Here is a 19,700-nt window from a genome sequence, read left to right on the forward strand (position 1 = left end):
CTTACCCCTTTCTCATTGTGGGTGGAGACCCGTGCTCTGTAGTGGTCCCGTGCTCTGTAGTGGTCCCGTGCGCTGTGAACTTAAGTAGGAGGTCCCGGGGCAATTTGGAAATTTATAATTACTGAATTGTCTCTGGTCTGGTGGGAGGCTTGGGCCGAGGCTAGTTAGCACCCTACCGACAAAGACGTGCCGCTAAGCGAGTGTTCCGGTGTGACGTCGCGTAGAAACTGAATAGGGGTATTACCGTACCCCCTAACAGGTAAGTCCGGTACTATCTTAGACTGCACTTAAAACTAGGTGAGATTGCAGTCAAGGGCCAACTTGTAGTGGAATAAAAAAAAATCTGTCAATCATTTTTATTTAGAAAAAGGGGATTCCATACAAGAATTGTTTTTTTTTTGCCCCGATCTTAATATTTTTAATAGGCACTATGTGTTTCATATGGAATATTGGTACAAAACCCTTCGTTTGCCAATCCGACAAACATTTAGTTGGGTTTTTTATCTCATTTCCATGTTAACTTGTGCCTCCTATACACGCTAAGGCTGCATGCTCATGAGCGACAATTACCGCTGGGCATTGTTCGTGACCGCAGTTCGAAGCCATCTTGTAATTACACGGTTTACTGCAAGCCATTCACGTTTACTTAAGCCACGGTACGCAGAAATGACACGCAAATTGCCGTCAATGTACGCTACGAAGAAACGATTATATACTCTACTTGTTTAGTGTAACATCTTTAACTTTTTTGAAGTTAAACTTCTTAGGCTGTTAATGGATAATGCTTGTAGTAAAGAGACTTGCAACTTATACTGTAAAATTCAAAATTCAAAATTCAAAATTCAAAATTCATAATAGCGTAAAATGAAATATAATAAATTTTATTAGAATAGGTTAGTGAATCAAGTTAAATTAAGTGCTAAATAAAATGCTATTCCATATTTACAGACATGTTTGTAAGATAAAAGACAAGTGACCTGATTAATTGTTATTTTCTTACTCATCAATTTTAGGTGTTTAATTTTTCTTATACTGTTTCTATCTTGATAGTAACATAATATTAAATAATGGTTTAAATTATAAAACTTACGTAATAAAAAAATTTACCTAGACTAGATAAATGGATCAATAACCTCATGAAAATGTTAGTGTTGTGGAATACACTAACATTGGTGGATTTGAACAATTGGAATTGGTTTAACATTTAATGTCATTCAATGTAGAGTACTAGACCTAGGATGCGTCAATTTTCGTACATTTCGAAACATGAAAGGGAAGAATGACTTAACGTAGGAAGAAGAAGACCGAGCTGGGTACATTGTGAGTGACGCGCATGCGCCCGATTTTCAAGTATACCTTCGACCAAGGAGGTCGAGCAAAAGAGAGCGACATATACGACCTCCCAGGTCAAGTGGAGCGGATATGCATGTCCATAGAATAAATTACGACACAAAATAAATTGACTTTAACAATACAAACATATTATAATAACAGTTTTTATCAGTAATATAATAGCAGTAAATGTTTGGTAGTGCAATTTACTTGGTTAAACTTTAAAACGATGTTGGAGAAGAGCAATCTGCTGAGTTTCTTGCCGGCTCTTCGCAGTGGAATCTGCCTTTCGAACCGGTGGTAGAGTCACTACAAACAGACTGACTTGACGTTTCAAAAGTGCTTTTTAACTAGGCCTACTTGAAATAAATGAATTTAGAATTTTGAATTTGAATTTTGAGAAATTAATAGCAGTAAAAGTTTGGTATTGCAGTTTACTAGGCTACACATAAGAGGTCATTATTCAAGGAAATAGCGAATCTCGGAAAAGCCTTTTAATAAGTCAAAGTTTATAAAACGGAAGCTAAGTGCTACTATTGCTTTTTACTGCGATCACCCACCCGTCTGCTCAGTGTGGAGATTATGGGCAAACCCTGTCTTTGAGATAGGCCTTTAGTCCAGCAGTGGACAGTTATAGCCTAATGATAGCCTTTTACGGCCTATACACTATGAAAGAGTTTGTCAAGTACATATCGTTTGGTTATACTACGTTTTCCATCACTACGCGTATCACCGATAAGGCTGGGTGCGCACGAGCGACAATTACCGCTGAGCATTGTTCGTGACCACCGGAGCCGGCCGCGCGTAATTACACGGTTTACTGCGCGCGTTAGGCATAGGTTCTTAGTACTAAAGTGCCACTACATTAAGCTTATTCACACAAAACAAGAAAGAAAAGGATGGCGCGTAACGGAAAAATGTGACGCGTAACCATAAAATGACGTTTATTTTTTTTCCAACGCCGATAAAGAAGTTTCACTGCAAAAATATTAAATTAAACTGGTAGAAAAACAGGATATGGGAGGATAATAATATTTTAGTTTATATAGATGATGGTGGGTCTATAACATCCGGTCTGAAACCATCTCTCTAATGAGAGTCACGCTACTTGGCCGGTAATGCGTTGATATGATGATCACGATCAGATTATGACACCTATTATTCTAATAATAAAGAGCAGTGGAATAAGTGGTTTGATTAAAATTTGATTTCCTTATAAAATGTTCCAACGCATATTTTTTCAATCGACGTCTCCTTCCATCAACTTTTCCTGGCATAAGCGGTTTTAGAAGTCTCCATAATTTATGCATAAGCACGTGCTTCAGTTAAGCGTTTTTTCTCATCTTGATATTCAAAAAATTTGATTAACGAGCCGCAAAACTTTTACGTTTAAGACTTGAGGCGACCCCAGTTATATTGTCCCGCGAAACTTTTTGGCGAGTCTCAGTAATAAACTTTCATTAAGTGATTTGGCGCGTACGGAAATTTTCGGAACGCGATCCGCGTTGAAGATTAAGAGATGGGCCGAGTTATTTTAGTATTTCTTTAAAACTAAAGTCGAATCGAATACCCCAGATAAGTGCTATTAAGGTCAAATATGTCTTGATTGTACCGTGTGGTGACGGCAGATAATAATACAGTTGTCACCAACCCTCCTCTTGCCTCAGGTGTCGTACGAGGCGACTAAGGAACTATAACAGAGAGCGGTCAGCAGTGTCCTCTGTTCTACTACTAGCATCTACAGGTCATCGACCCGTCTGCCCAGCGTTCTGATTAACGGCAAATACTAAGTTAGGAGAAGCTTATAGTCGACCATTGGACTGTTATAGGCTATTGAAGGGATGATGAACTCTTAATTCGAAAAGGCCTATAGATGGCACTTTTAATGCGCACATTACAAAAAATATATACATGGGAGTGAGATAATGGCGATAACTACACTCTTAATCTTATAATTAAAGCTACGAGGGATCCAAACGCGCACAGGTCTAAGAAAAAGCCCACAACAAACGAGGCTGCTACTTTTTCTTTCATTTAGATTTAAGATATACCCCGATAACCACATCATCTAACGGTTAAGGTTATCATTGAAATGTTGAAGCAATTATGATCGGACTTTCGTAGTTATATAGGTTACTTTTTTCACTAAAAGTCATCTTCGATCATAAATCTTAGTCATATTCCTGCACAGCCCTTATAATCTTAACCGTAAATAGCCCGTGTGTCTCTTTGGCCGATTAATGAACCATGAGGCCTGTTGTGCCCTAATTGTGATCAAAGCGAATGAACCTACGGCAGGGCTAGTGGGTTCGAACGTCCTTGATGTACGTACAATACAATGTTTACGATGAATAGTTTGATTAATTAATAGATCGCATCTATATCAGTCAGTTTGAGGGTTCAATAGGCTTGTATAATATAAGGTCGATGCAACAAAACATTATACCGGCATCTGAAACAGTGTTTCTGCTGGAAACGGACTCCATATCATAAATAGGGTTTTATAAAGCATACCCACAACGCTGCCCTAATGCAGGTTGGCGGTATTAACGATTATCATCAAATAATGAAGTGATTTTCTATAAACAAATTCTCAGCATCATTGTTAGGAGATTGGCGTTATTACAACATCGTGCCTCTTGGAGCTTTAGCGTTATGTATGCTTGTCTTAGCCAGCATTTCTCTTATATTTTAGCCCGCTATAAGTATATTAAACTGTATCATCACTTAGAGTCGGATTTTAAATTTACTGAAGTAAGATGGTGTTTACTGTTATCAGAAAGAAAAAAGAGTTGTGACAAAAGAGTCACATAAAGCTCTTATAATGAGTAATTGATTGTACCTACGATGTGGACACATTTATGTAATAAATCTAGGAATATATTGCAATTTATTGTTACTAAATACCTACAGACACCAATTATGATTCATAATATTTGGAATTATTAAGTTTTCGCTTTGCGACGTTGCATGCCCGACAACTGTGATGCGCAAACATGCAACGTCGCTTTCGTTTAATTAACTTTTTTTTTCCTATTTAAGTTACCAAGCAACCCGAATATTATCTAGGTAAAGAAACAAACACATAAATATACGGGACAGAGGGAGATAGAAAACATTATACATTTTTTTTCCTGTTCTTGTTACCATGGAAACTAAATAATAAACATTACATTTATCATATTAGTTCGGATACTCTACATCCACCTCCATCTCCCTAAGTTACTTTTAAGAAGTTACACTTCCGCCGTGTGTGAATAAATTGCACAGGCTTTTTAATTTACCCTTTCATATGGTATTAATCTTTATTCAGCGAAATAAACTCTTTTTGTATGTTTCGACAATCGTACTTAAGGAGTAAACTCCAGTCGTGCGTCGGAGTTGACACACACTTTTTTATTTAAAGCGTTATGCAAGTGAGCCGAATCACTACTTAGGTGAAACATCACTATAAAAATAAATGTGACAACATTATTTTACAAAGTGACATTAGACATTAACTGTCAGTTTACACTAGTTATTTAAAAATTATAGATGCAGTAAAGGACTAGCTCGTATTGTCAGATCAATATCTTAATATATATAAATCTCCTGTCACGATGTTTGTCCGCGATGGACTCCTAAACTACTTAACCGATTTTAAATTAAATTGGCACACCGTGAGCAGTCTGGTCCAACTTAAGAGATAGGATAGCTTAAATCTTTAATTATAGTCGTAATTTTATTTTATTGCAAATTATTTGTCTATAATTAATTGACAGTCACATGTTATACACATATATATATATATATATACTACTATACTCATTTAAGGCTTAGCGATACTGAATACTTTAAAAACAAAAACAAACGCAGACGAAGTCGCGGGCAACAGCTAGTATATTATAAGGATTTTTGACGTCCTCATTTGCGTGGTTTTATGAGCGAAGGTCCCGGGTTTGGACACCGGCAGGGACGAGAATTTATAATTTCTGAATTTTCTTAGTAACTACCGCCAGGCAATTAAGCCTTCCGTTATGGAGTATGTATGGGTTTTATATTACTGCCATTCCCCTAACAGGTTAGCCCGTTACCATCTCAGAGTGCATCATCACGTACCACCAGGTGAGATTGCAGTCAAAGGCGTGTATTTGCAAATTGTAAAAAGGATTCTTCATAATCCATGGACGAGTAATCCCGCAGCTGTTGCACAGGATGTCATCCATTGTACGCGGACCGTCTATGCAAATTGATAGAGTCATAACACGGTTCAATGTATAAGCGGCGGCGAATTTTTTAGGGCGGCTTATAATAATTTGGGATGTAGTTGAAAAGAGACCTTGCTTATAGAAAAGACAATCTTTATTGCAACGAAACACTAAGAAACCCTACAAAGAAAAAAGGTTCAAAGGTTGCCTGGCAGAGATCGCTACTTAGCGATAAGGCCGCCTTTTGTATTCTACTTCTGTCTTTGTATTTCTTTTGTTTTTTTTTATTTTCCTAACTTCATTGTGGTGTACAAATAAAGAGTTAAATAAATAAATAAATAAATAAAGATATTGGATAAACGCAGGCGTTACTTTGCGGAATTCCATGAAATACAATGAAAACAAAAGCTTTATTTGCTATATTTCGAGAAACAATAGCAAAGAATAAGCGTTGAAAACTTTTGTATTCATCTATTGAGGATGCTCCGGTGTCGGAACAAAACGTGCGTACAAGTAAATTGCCGAAGATCTGTTTGGTATGGAGTATAAAGATTTAAGAAATTTTAAACTAAATTGTATAGATTACATGCATGTGATAAAAATATATATAATGGGAGGCCATGTATTCGGATATTCACTTCAATACCAACAATGTTCAGGAGGGCACTTAGATCTTTCATTAATTAACAGTATTATTGAAGCTAAATACCTAGTTTCTTAGCAGTAATCATTTATTCTCATGACTATTATTCTTCCTTCCTATTAAAGTATTCATTTTATAAGATATATCATTAAAGCCCATCAACCTGTATAAGAGCAGTGTTGCGGGTTCGCGCTTATAATATTGTAGATACAATTCATCTTCTAAAGCCATTAACTACGTCCATTTATAATAGCTATCTATTTATGTTTGGTAGCGATAAGGCTGCCTTTTATACCTGCTTAAAATAAGTTGATTTTTATTTTTGTTCAAATATTCACTATTCTTATGTTTTGGTATAGACTAAATAGTAAGTGTACCTTCATTTTATTTTGACTTGTACCACGCGTATTACAAATTATATTTTGATTGATTCATAATTCATATCGATGTTATGCGAAGATCAATTACGGTGATGAGCAAAACATATACCGAGTTGCTATCACGTATTTTTTGTTCACGACCACCATAATTCCATTTTTGCTCTCTCACATTATGCCAATATGCTACAGGTATTATTTTGTACGATTAAACAATAGACATTGCTGACGCGTTAGAACTTAAAAATATAGAATGAATGTTATGTTTTTTTCCCGAGTCCGCGTTTTTGACAAATCCCGGTTGAACCCCTGGCATAAAAAGTAGCAAATGTTACTCTCAATCCTTTTATCTACACCCTGTGAAGGAAGGACAAACAAACAAACACAGGTACCCCATTATAATATTAGTTAGTATTAATAGAACAAGCTGATGGCCCAAATGGTGGTAATAGGAAAACAATCGTCTGTGACCGGAGCAACACTCCTCAGGGCATGCACTGGGCACTTCGTAAGTTTGACGAACACCTTGGTGCAGTGTTAAGCATCAACATCATCACATCAACCCAACAGGTCTCCTCCCACAATGGAAAGGGGTTAGGGCACTAGTCCACCACGCTAGAGCAGTGCGGATTGGTGGACTCCGCACACCTTTGAGAACATTATGTAGAACTATCAGGCATGCAGGTTTCCTCACGATGTTTTCCTTCAGAACGAAGTGATATTTTAATAAATTAAAACGCACGTAACTTCGAAAAGTTGGAAGTGCGTACTGGGATACGGACCGGGTCCCCCGAAAGCGAAGTCAAGCTCCTACTCAATGCGCTATTACCGTTTCAAGTTAAACGATGTGGTCTTATTTAGTGGGAGGGCCCGGGTTCGAACCCGGCGGAGCAAATTTGGGAATTCATAATTTTTCCTTTTTCTCTGGTCTGTTCTGGTGGGAGCTTTTGCTGAGCAATTTAGCATTCCGGGAGGATGTTGCGTAGAAACTTATTGCAATCTCACCTTGTAAGGTAGGTATTTCTAAGGTAAATTTCTTGTCAACTGTCCATTTTGACTGCACCGATTTGATTCCGAGCGGTTTTGTAAAAAATCTCGGCCTGGTAGTAGACAATACACTATCGTGGTCCCCACAGGTAGCTGAGATGAGCCGAATAATGTTTGCCTCGATTAGATACTTGAATCGTTGGAAACATTTCTTTCCTATTAAAACTAAAATTTTGCTTGCTCAAACTCTTCTTCTTGCTATACTGGTTGCTGACTTATGTTGTCTTGAACCTTACCAAAGACCTTCTTAATAAGTTTTGGCAGCGCAAATTTGACCACATCTCGGAGTACGATCGATTTAGCTCGACTAAAATGGTTGCCTATCAGATTACGTCGTGAACTTCATGTACAGTACATGAAGTTTACAACGATTCTTTCTATGCTATTATCTCCTTCTTATTTAAGGGGACTAACCCGTTCTCGTCCTGTCTACAAAGGTGGCCGGTAAGAGATTGCTTGCAGCAATAAGGCCGCCTTTGCATGTCCACAATGTGCTTTACTGTAAACTTCTTACTCTTCGTTTTCCTGCGTGCAAACTCTTTTTCTTTTTATGTTGAGTGATGATGCAGTTTAAAATTGTAGCGGGCTAAACCTGTTAAAATTAGGCAGTAGATTTGACCCGTAAAACTAATCGGTTGCCGCGGCATTGTACCGAATTACTAAATCGCTGAGCGGCACGCCTTTGTCGGTAGGGTGGTAACTTCCTAACAGTCTATATCGAAAATAAATCACAAATTCATAAATTCTCAAATTACCTCTACTAGGGATGGAACCCAGCACCTCACACATGTTCCCCGGGCGTCTAACAAATCCACCGAGAGGGACATTCCTTGGTGGTTTTATATGTATTAGTTTGGATATGTCACTTTTAGAGGGACTCCCACATAACCTCCGTCCTGCCCAATGGTCGGAAGTAACCATAAACCCAAACAAAAAAAAAAAGGGACAACAACCCTCACCACTGCACCATAGAGGTCGTAAAAAACCGAGGATTCCAAGCTCAATATGTGCATTAATTCATTCTGTATTTCCAATCTCAATATAAACAGACATTTATAATCTCATTCAACTATCAGTTGCGAGGAATCGTCCGAAGGCAAATAAAATTTCAATTAGACCAGTTCGAAGAAGGTGTGCATAAAAAGGCTGTTAGTATAGCTAATACACGTGCCTTGTATGCATAAGCACCGATACTTGTAATGCGAACAGCTGTTTTGCTTGCAGATGTGCATGTAACTATGCGCGGATGGATTCTTTAGATAAATGTGCATCAAGCTGCGATAGCTTTGTTATTGAGGAATTTAGTTCACTCCGTTCACCCGCTGAGTGTGGCATTTCGAAAAATGCAAGAACTCCGATGCTAGTTGTCCGAGCCATAAATTTAAAAGCTACTATGCAAGTTATTCTAAAAAAGAATATTTTATTTAGACGGCCGATTATCGCAGTGGGCAGCGACTGTGGGTTCGATTCCCACAAGTGGAAAATTCCTATAAGTGCTTTGATGGGCTATGTCTCAGCTGCATATGTCAATATAGGAAAATAAGGGCGCGGCCAATACGCAATTTTGTCTCGATTGAGATGTTCCCATCTTTCCAAGTCCTATGCTGTGACATAGCGCTTTTGAATATTGGATAGAAGCAGGCGTTACTTTGCGTAAATCCATGATATATTATCAAAATTAAGCTTAATTTGCTATACTCCGCGAAAAGCAGGAGAATCTGTGTGGTGTAATTTATAATTTCTTCAATCCTTATACCCCACACCAAACAGATCTTCGGCAATATACCCTCTACGCACGTTTCGCTCCGAAACCGGAGCATCATCAGGAGATGTTGACTTTACAATGAATAATTGTTAAGTCAACATCTCCTGATAATTCTTAACAATTATTCATTGTGAAGTCAACATCTCCTGATAATTCTTAACAATTATTCATTGTGAAGTCAACATCTCCTGATAATTCTTAATGGCCATTCCGATTCGCTTTCGAATTTCAGCTTCACAAGAACCAGTGACACCGATATTGGAACCTAGGTTAAAATAGTTGGAAAATCCAAAAGTGCCCGCCTCATAATCTCATTCATTACAATAAAATTGAGATTATTTATAAATAATAATTAAACTACATCTAATTATACCGTGAAAGTTAATAGGCTTCTATTCCTCAAAATCTTGAAGCCTATAAAAAAAAACAACTCGATAAGTGAAGTATTTCGCTCGTTATCGTGACCACAAGATACGGGATCCGCACATACAGACACACGGACGTCCAAGACAAAACTTTTTTAAACAATTTTTTAATTAGTTTAAATAATAAAAAGAGATTTAAAAATATCGTGAGTGTTAAAAATAGTGTTTTTTCTCAACTATTTATATTCACTTATAAAACCAATAAAGAATAAAAAAAGTGACATTTTCAGTTGGAGAATCACTCGGTGTGCGTAAACTGACAGTAATACCCACATCAACGCTTCGCTTATGAGTCGTGCAAAAGTTCTCCACTATTTTAATATTTAGAGACCTAATTTCTAGTCGTATAAAAAATTTTGAAACAAGCAAAACACAAGTTTACGTTCTTTAGATATAAATAATTTTTTTTGGTTTTATTTCTTCTTGCTAATTTTTAATCAAATGGCGATCATCAGCATCATATTAAATAAATAAATATACCACGACAATACACACACCGCTATCTAGTCCCAAAGTAAGCGTAACTGATGAATATACATAAATACTTATAATATACATATAAACACCCAGACACTGAAAAACATTCATGTTCTTTACACAAACATTTTCCAGTTGTGGGAATCGTACCCACGGCCTTGGACTCAGAAAGCAGGGTCGCTGCCCACTGCGCCAATCGGCCGTCAAATGGGCACCAACTGTTGAATATAGATATTCTCAATAGGCGTATTGTGTATTTTGTGGACTTGAAACCTTAACAAAAAGAAAATACGAAGTATTAATTGATTCAAGCGACTGGAGTTGAAGGGGACAAAGAAAAATTAGCAATCTAAAAGCGTTGCGTTAGTTTTTGCTGAATGCATATTAACCTTGTCCGTTAATTGAATGAAAGTGGAGAGGAATGAATTAAAACAAAGAAAGCCTTAATTAATTCAGGAGGTTCTCTCAACACGAACATTTCTTTTTGCAATTTGTGAGTCAGTTTGCACATGTTGAGTATTAATTATTGGTATGTCGATAACTAGAGGTCTTTCATTTTTATGTAGTCACAATTGTTGTGACGGCAGATCATAATACAGTTGTCAACGACTAAAGGAATATAACGGTGAACGAGCAGCAGTATCTTCCGTGCGACTGCGATCACCAAGCCTGACTGCCCAGCCTGGTGATTATAAACAAATCCTCCAAATTCAAATTCAAAATTTCTTTATTCATGTAAGCCTATCACAGGCACTTATGAAGCATTCATACATATATGTTTACATAATTGTAAGGGGATGGTGATAACTTCGTTCGCTAACTTAAACCTAAAGCTACGAGGGTTCCAAGCGCGCCCTGGTCTAATAAGAATCCACAACAAACTTAGCCGGGTAATTTTTTTTTGTTATCACCATCTCACAGTTTATTTATATTAAGCTATGAAGCTAGTGCAATTCACACCCAAGCTATTTTATCGTTTAAGTAATCCTTATTATTATAATAGGATTTTTCTGTAAGCTTACGTTTTATATAAACTTTGAACTTATTGAGAGACATCTCAAAAATTTCATTTGGTCATTTGTTATAAAATAATATACAATTGCCATTGGGAGAGGCCTTTTGTCCAGCAGTGGACTGTCATAACTTGATGATGATGATGAATAATTGATGTTAATTTGAAAACCTTCGCCTATAAACCGAGATATTCTTCGCAGGACGTGCAAAGAACAAGTCCTACAAAAAGCCGTCCTCTGTCTATAAAACTGAGGCATAAAATGTAAATTTTTAATGTTAGAAAAGAGCAACTGCTGAGTTTCTTGACGGCTTCTTCTCGGTAGAATCTACCTTCCGAACCGGTGGTAGAGTCACTACACAGACAGACTTGACGTTTCAAAATTGCTTATATTAGGCCTACTTGAAATAAATGAATTTTGAATTTTTTTGCATAGGTGTTAAGCCTCATTTGCCTGTCGTTACACCGGAAATCACACAAACACAGAAATGCTGCTAGGTGACAATAGGTAATAAGCATAGCGTTGTACTCTCCCTGACTCTCCCTCTGTCACAAAAAGCTCAACTTCTAAATACCAAGTTATTGAAAATAATACCATCCCAATGACAACGTACTCCAAATTCTAGGAGCCAATCACTGCCTCTAAAACTGTTGATAATTTGAAGTATTAGGTAGATGCAAAAGCAATCGTTACTTTGCGGAATATCATGACATACAATAAACAATTTAAAGCTATAATCTGCGAAGACCAGACAAATCTGTACTTTCTGAAAAATTCTTCAACATTCAGACCAAACAGATCATCCAATCTTGCGTTTTGCGATCTGGATCCGTCTTTTTTTAGCGGATTATAGCAAGTTAAATGTTCATTGTGTATAAAAGCAGTTAAAAGAAAGAACTGAGACTAAACATATTCCAGCACGCGTAGTTAAAGTTCCTTTGAACTAAAGCTAAATTCGAACGATTCCAGTAATTGGAAATAAAAAGTAGCTGGAACGGCGCGGTGCGGAGATTTTAAATGAGCCGGATCGAACAAAGCATTGGAAAACGATTAATGAAAAAGAAAATAACATGAGCACTGCCATGTTAAGGTGGATACCGAAACCAAGCTAAAATATCTTTTAGCTTCAATTTCAACGACCACCCTGGCGCAAAGGTGAGCGCTGTGAATTTAAGTAGGAGGTCCCGGGTCTGATTCTCGACAGGACAATAATATAGGACTTTATAATTTCTGATTTTTCTCTGGTCTGGTCTGGTGGGCTGTGGCTAGTTTCTACCTTATTAACAAAGACGTGCCGTTAAGCGATTTAATGTTCCGGTGCGATGTCGTGTTCAAACCGATTAGGGATTAGCCCGCGACCATCTAAGACTGCATTATCATTTACCACTAGGTGAGATTGCAGTCAAGGGCTAACTGTAGTAGACTAAAAAAAAATAAAACAATTGTTGAAAGCAAAACACAAGTTTACGTTTTTTAGTTGTTTTGGCAAAGATTTTTGTTTGTGGTTGGTGATCTTCAGGGTTTTATCAACAAATGGGCGTCCACTGTTGAATATAGATATTCTCAACAGGCTGATTGAATATCAATATACAACAAACACTCAGCCTCTTTTAATGTCGTCAGTGCAGTGGAGGGTTTCCAAAACCACGGTTAAATCTTAGCCGAAGATTCGACAAGTATAAGCAAATTTTTAGTTTATGCCAAATTTAAATTTCAAGATGTTAAAAATTAAAACGTAATACGTATCATCATATCGACCTATCACCGGCCCAATACAGGGCACGGGGCACGGGCACGGGGCTCCTCCCACAATACACCAAGAGGCCCAGTGCGGATTGGTGGACTCCACATAATATCTTTGACAACATTATGTAGAACTCTCAGGCATGCAGGTTTACTACATATATTTGAACTAAATATATACGTCATCTAAATTTTGACCAAATTTAAGGTCACCAAGACCCTGACTTTTAAAGTTCATACTTTGAGCGTCGGGTTCTCTTCTTTTTGTCTCATGAAAGTGGTTCTAAAGTTTCGCCTTAAACTACTTAAATATTATATGAATGAGGTGAAGCTGCTTCATTGCATATTGTGTTTTACGGTTTTTGATATTATAAGCTTAGCATTGAAGTAGAACTGCACCTCAATCGAATAATGCATAAATCGTAAATAATTCAAACCACTTTTACTTTTATATCGCAAAGGGAGCCGCATTTCTTATAGAGTATACATTCGGTCGATTATAGTCGAGAGGTTATAAATTTCGTTATTAGTACTTGGTGGTTATTTCGCCGTTTCGATTTATGGATTAATGTGGATCTGTCCGTTTGAAGAATGGTTCCTACCTCCTTTTTATTGCTTTCTGAGTTTATTTTTTTCCCTACTGTTTACCTTATTTTCGATTGATTTTTTGGTATTATCCTATTGTATCTAAAGAAAATTTATATAAACCTTAATAGATATTAATGTAATAGTTATTATATAGTTTTTCATTACGATTTAATTTTATTTAGTGTTACTTATTTTTCTGGAAGTTATCTAAGAAAACTAATTTTAAATAAATTTTAAAATATGTTCATTCACCTAAACTTACAGGAAGATTAAGGTTGACTTTTAATAAAACTGAGCCTCTTAAACTAATAACAGCTTTCAGTAGTTAAATAAAATAAAAGAAGGCGCGTTTATAAAAAAAAAAACCATTTTTAGCTTATTTAATATTATAAAGTATTTAAAATTTTCTATCTGGGTATTTTATCATTTTTTACAGAATAACCAGAAAAATTATATTGGATAGAAGCAGGCGTTACTTTGCGGAATTCCATGATATATTATGAAAATGAAGCTTAATTTTTATAATTTCTTCTCCACACCAAACAGATCCTCGACAATGTACCCTCTATGCACGTTTCGCTCCAAAACCGGAGCATCCTCAGGAGATATGATAAAGAATAATTATTATGTCTTAACAATTATTCATTGTTAAGTCAACATCTCGGTTTGTACACGGATTGAAGAAATTATAACTTACACCATAAAGATTCTTTTGCTGTTTGCGGAGTACCTATAGCAAATTAAGCTGAATTTTTATAATACAGATAAATAATATTCATCAAATGCTGTTCTTCGTTCGTTAGTGCTTCGGAAAATCAAGGTTAGCCAATTTTCATATTATATCCCTAAGATATTAGTTAGCTATCATCATATCGTCAAAAGCAGAGCAACATCACTCCCTGAAGCACTTGGCGACCTGGGCGGCCTGCTTAGCTTCTGGAATAAGCTCGGCTGGTTGGAGTAACCCAGCGGGGAGCTGTACCAGTGGCACGCACAATGGAAGGCTCCAGCCGACCAAGTACGGAGACAAGCGCAGAGAAAGAAAGAAAAGAAAGAATCGTCAATAGCCTATTACGGTCCACAGCTGGACTCTGTCCTCTCCCAGCGGGAGAATTTTCCCTAATCACGACGCTTGGCTGACGATTGTTGGTGATCGCAGTAAATAATAGTACAGACAGTACCCGCGGGAAGAGGACGGGTGACAAGTGTATTCTTATAACATCATATGTCGGTTCTTACTTTTTGATGCCATTCTATCTATAGCCAAGCCCATGTCATCACAAAGTTTAAACTGCTTAAACTTTTAATTGTCGGTAGCCGACTGGCGTTTATCTGTATATGAAAAGTATTTATGTATATTATTTATAAAAATATTCATCGGACATCTTAGTACCATAACACAAGCTACGCTTACTTTGGGGCTAGTTGGCGATATGTGTACTATCGTAGTATATTTATTTATAACTGTCATATTAGATAACATCTTATTGCTTAAATAATACATAGTATTTTAGTTACTATCTTGCACATGTTTCAAACACTAGGGAGAACAATAGGAAAGCAACATTTAATACGAGATTCGTGATTGCACAGTGAGGCGCAATAATTATTTCACAATTTTATCTTGTCTCGATTATTTTATTTATAGTGCACTAGAAATTCTTAGTGAATTCGAAAGGGTTGCGCACAACGGTGTCCATTTTATCGATAGCCTGTAGAATAAAGTTATGTGACTGGCTGACTGATCCATCAAAGCACAGCTCATCAAACTTTGTACAAATCGAACTGAAACTTGGCACCTTTTTTACAATTATAAGTTGTGCATCCACTTAGAAAAGATTATGAAAATCCACTTCCTAAAAAAAAGATTGTATGGTTTTTACCAACTTTAAATCGTACTTAACGCTAGTTTGTTGTGGTGCACATACTTACACTTAGTCTATGTACACATAGTGGGATAAGATAGTGTCAAAAACTACCATAAACAATATAAGCTTAGTGATGAATTTTAAATCTAATCTAGGCAGGTCCGCCCCGATAAATAGAATTGTCTCAGCCTACAATTGTGCATTTAAAAAAGCTAATTTAGATATTTTCACAATTCCACTCTGAGTTTTAAGCGCAAAATTAAAAAAAATGTTTGTTACGAAATCCTCTTGTATTTTTATTTTTATTAAAGTTTATAGTATCTTTTGTATTTTTTAAAATTTATCTCTTTAGTTTTAGGTTCTGTATATTGAAGAAGGTCTATATTTCATGATGCGTGCAGAGTTAGTCTGTAAGTGGGGTATACAATGTAAAATTCATAATATTACCGTTATGTTATTCATTACTTAATATATTATTTTAATTTAAAGGCATTGTATATAAGGTTGGCTACCTAAATAAATAAATAAAATGACTTGAGATCAAATTCATATCCGCTAAATATCAAACAGACAATCTTAAGGGCTCACGACTAAGGTCATTTTTAGTTATTTAGTTTTTGTCACGCTGACATTTGAAAGGTTCTCTCAGTTGAAGTGTGACAAAACACTGCATAATTATTGTATACATGTCTTGTATGTCAATTTGCAGCCACAATTTACTGTCACAATTATTACTGTATCGATATCATCACATGCAATAGCACCACTAGTCTCGCATGCGGGTGCTTATAAGTTCTGATATCATCTATTTTTATCTATGAACTCCTGCAGCAGCATTACAAATGAAATGAGGCCCTTTGTTGTAAAATTACAGTGTTTCTCGTTATTGTGTCTATGCTACCGCGTTGTCTATTGTGCGCGCTATTCTTTGTCATCTTTAACGCTTTGTTGATTCTTCTTTGTTCATTAGTGACGGAATTTAACATCTTCCCAGATAAAATTTTCTTTCATTCAAAACGTTATTTTTATTTAGATTTTTGTATTAAGTTCGCAAACTTTGATTTATCTGTCATTTCGACACTTAATTTATTTCCAAATTCAAATCAAATAGACGCATAGGTAGTCATGTTTAAATAGTACAATAGATACAACAATTAAATAGCACAAAAATATAGAACTAATTCCAATTTCAAACAATCGTTTGAAATTGATGATTCCACCAAATTTATCTTTCGACTTAAAACACATCCGTGAATTAATTAAACGGATTTAATTTACAACAACGTTTATTTATTGAATTCTGCATGTAAATTCAATGGGTTTTAGTGTTTCATAAAAACATAAAGTAATGTAACACTTACAGTACTTTTTGCATATACGACGTGTAACAAAATTACGAAATAATATTGAATTAAAATTGTAGTATATTTCATAAGGATCATCCTGTCAAAAAATGAAATCAAAAGAAGCATTTTTATTTTTCCATACAATCGAATTCTAAACATTCTAAGTGTTTACTTATGACAATCCTATTGAAGATAAAAGACCGATACGCGCGTAACGTAACTATGACGCGTACCGAATAAAGTGAGAGGAGACACATGTTTTTTATTTTGCATGTGATTTTAGGGATATACATCCCATAAATACTTCTCTCAGTAAAAATTATGGCAGTGCATGGTTTACTAAAAAACTATTAGGTTTTAGGTTTCACAGATAAGTCTCAGAGGTAGTACGTAATGTACCTCTAAAGCCTGTGAAGTATTTGTAACTTTGGTTTTCATTTACACGTTGTATATTTTATTACACGCTACTTTAACCTTGAAACGAAAATAATATAAATTGAAATTGACAGCATATAAATCAATGGTGAAGTATTGGATAGAAAATTACCCTATATGGGTATAGTTTCATCCTATTGGCTTATAAAGGTGCCCTTGTCTGGTCTTTGATAGATTTATCGCTGCAGCCGTCTTGATTTGCAAATGAGACGCTCTGATGTGATTGAATATATTTCACTATATTGAAATAAATTTCACTAAGTAACTACAACTTGAAAGTTGGATGCTTTCTGCGTTCAAGCTTTTATTTGAACTTATTATTTGCTTAGGATACTCTATAGCTGCACCCTGCGGTGTTATGTATGATGTTTTAGGACGTGAGAAAAGGACGATATTTTGTGTAAAAATAAACGCATGTTTCTGCAAACCACCCTTGGGAATTAATTGTTTTTCCAGCACAAAGAAAAACCGCTTTTGTTACTCTCCGTTCTTTCAACTAACTCTGTATCAAAATTAAGTCAATTGGTTGTTTATATAGGGCGTGAAGAAAGGACAAAAATCTAATTTATAATACTTTTATACACTTAATTAGATTTTTATAGGCGTATGTCCTACGTAGTCATTGTCCTTTCAACTTAAAAACTTCTAGTGCAGTTGCTAGAAGTACAAATGAAGCCTAATTAAGCCTTATATTATTCCTTTTTAAATTCTCATTTCTTTTCATTTGTGGGGATGAGTATATTATTTATAGTTCTTAAGGATGAGTATTGAAAATGACTTGAAGGTAGTTTTAGATCTATCAATGTATGGGTTTTCAATGTGTTATAACCCATTTATTATATAAAGGTAACTAACTATGGAATTAAAAAAAATCATAATGACCAAGTAAGAAAAAAGCAATGATTGTTAAATTGTTAAATATTGATGTTGGAAAATAGTAACCGGTAAGTTTCTTGACGGCTTCTTCTCTGCTTCTTCTTAACGAACTCGTAACAGTCATTTCAAACAAACAGACTTGATGTTTCAAAAGTTCTTTTATAAGGCACAATTGAAATAATTATTGAAACGTATTAAGAAAAAAAAATTCCTTAATTTAATTGACAAAATCTATATTCATTAATGAAAGAGTAAAATCATAATTTTATGCTAAATGTTTAGGCTGTTAATCGAGTAACGTTAAATTATATATAATATACATTTCAACTAACTCCCGCTACATAATATCAACACATATATGCCAATATTCTTTGGGACAAACAACTGAAATCCGAAAGCCATAGTGTAACTAGGTCTTATACATTTTACTCTATGATGACTCTACACTTCAACAAGATCCTCTGTACTAGGTACTTTTTATTACTTTGCTTTCACTCATAATGAGTTTCATGGAATTGCGCACATCAAATGAACATAGCAATGAAGTCCAATTAAGTGTAATGAACCTAGTAATAAACTCACATATAAATAACTTCCTAATTCGGGTTTCCTCTATTACAATTGATAGTAAAATTATGAACGACGCAAGTGGGGTTCATTGAACTTAAGTTTTAATTGTGAAGAGCTGCTATTCCCAAAGTTTTGATATCACTCCTTGGATAAATAAAAATAAATTCCATCTATTTTTAAGGGAATTTTTTTTGATCGATTTTATGCGAAACTTCTTCAGGATCGTTGTGATATGTGGTTGTGATTTGAACTCGATAAAGAAACAAACACACAAATCTGAACGAGAGAATGAGATAGAATTCATCACACATTTTGTTTTGGTTATCATGGAAATTGAATAATTTGTAATAGGTTAGGTTTTAAGGTTGTATATTATTTATTTAAATATTAAATAGCTTATAAGCTGGGTAAAATATAATATGCCTTACATTTATTCTAATACAAATCGATATAAAGTATCAGAGATACTTTATATCGATCACAATCTCTCGTAGGCTACTTTTCAGAAATTTAAATTCTGCCATGTGTGAAATACACTGGAATATTTGAGGCCAAGCATATGGCCAACTAATATTAAGTGGAAAATCATATCCTATGAAACTATAGATAGTCCAATAAATTGCATATAAATAAAAAATATTAACGGGCTTTTATTATTTATACATTTTGTATCGCGGTTCGATCAGAAGAATCGGAAAGAATCAGTCTTGCGATTGGTTTATATGGATTATTGCGTAGAAAGCTTCAGATATTCGATATGTAGAGTTTTTTGTATATATAATATAAATATAATTCATAAATTTTTTTATGTAAACTATGTTTAAAAAATCAAAAGCATAAAAGAACAACTCGTTTTGTTATATTAATTTGTATTTATTAAAATATAAATAATTGTATTTACAAGAAAAAATTGCGTTCCTGTCAAGTTACTAGGTACTCTTACAAAAGAGTGTTGCAATACTTTGGGAGCGATTGGTCCTGCGCAATTGAAATTTTTACGTTATTAAT

This window comes from Pararge aegeria, chromosome 22 (assembly GCF_905163445.1).
Source record: "Pararge aegeria chromosome 22, ilParAegt1.1, whole genome shotgun sequence".
Lineage (NCBI taxonomy): Eukaryota > Metazoa > Arthropoda > Insecta > Lepidoptera > Nymphalidae > Pararge > Pararge aegeria.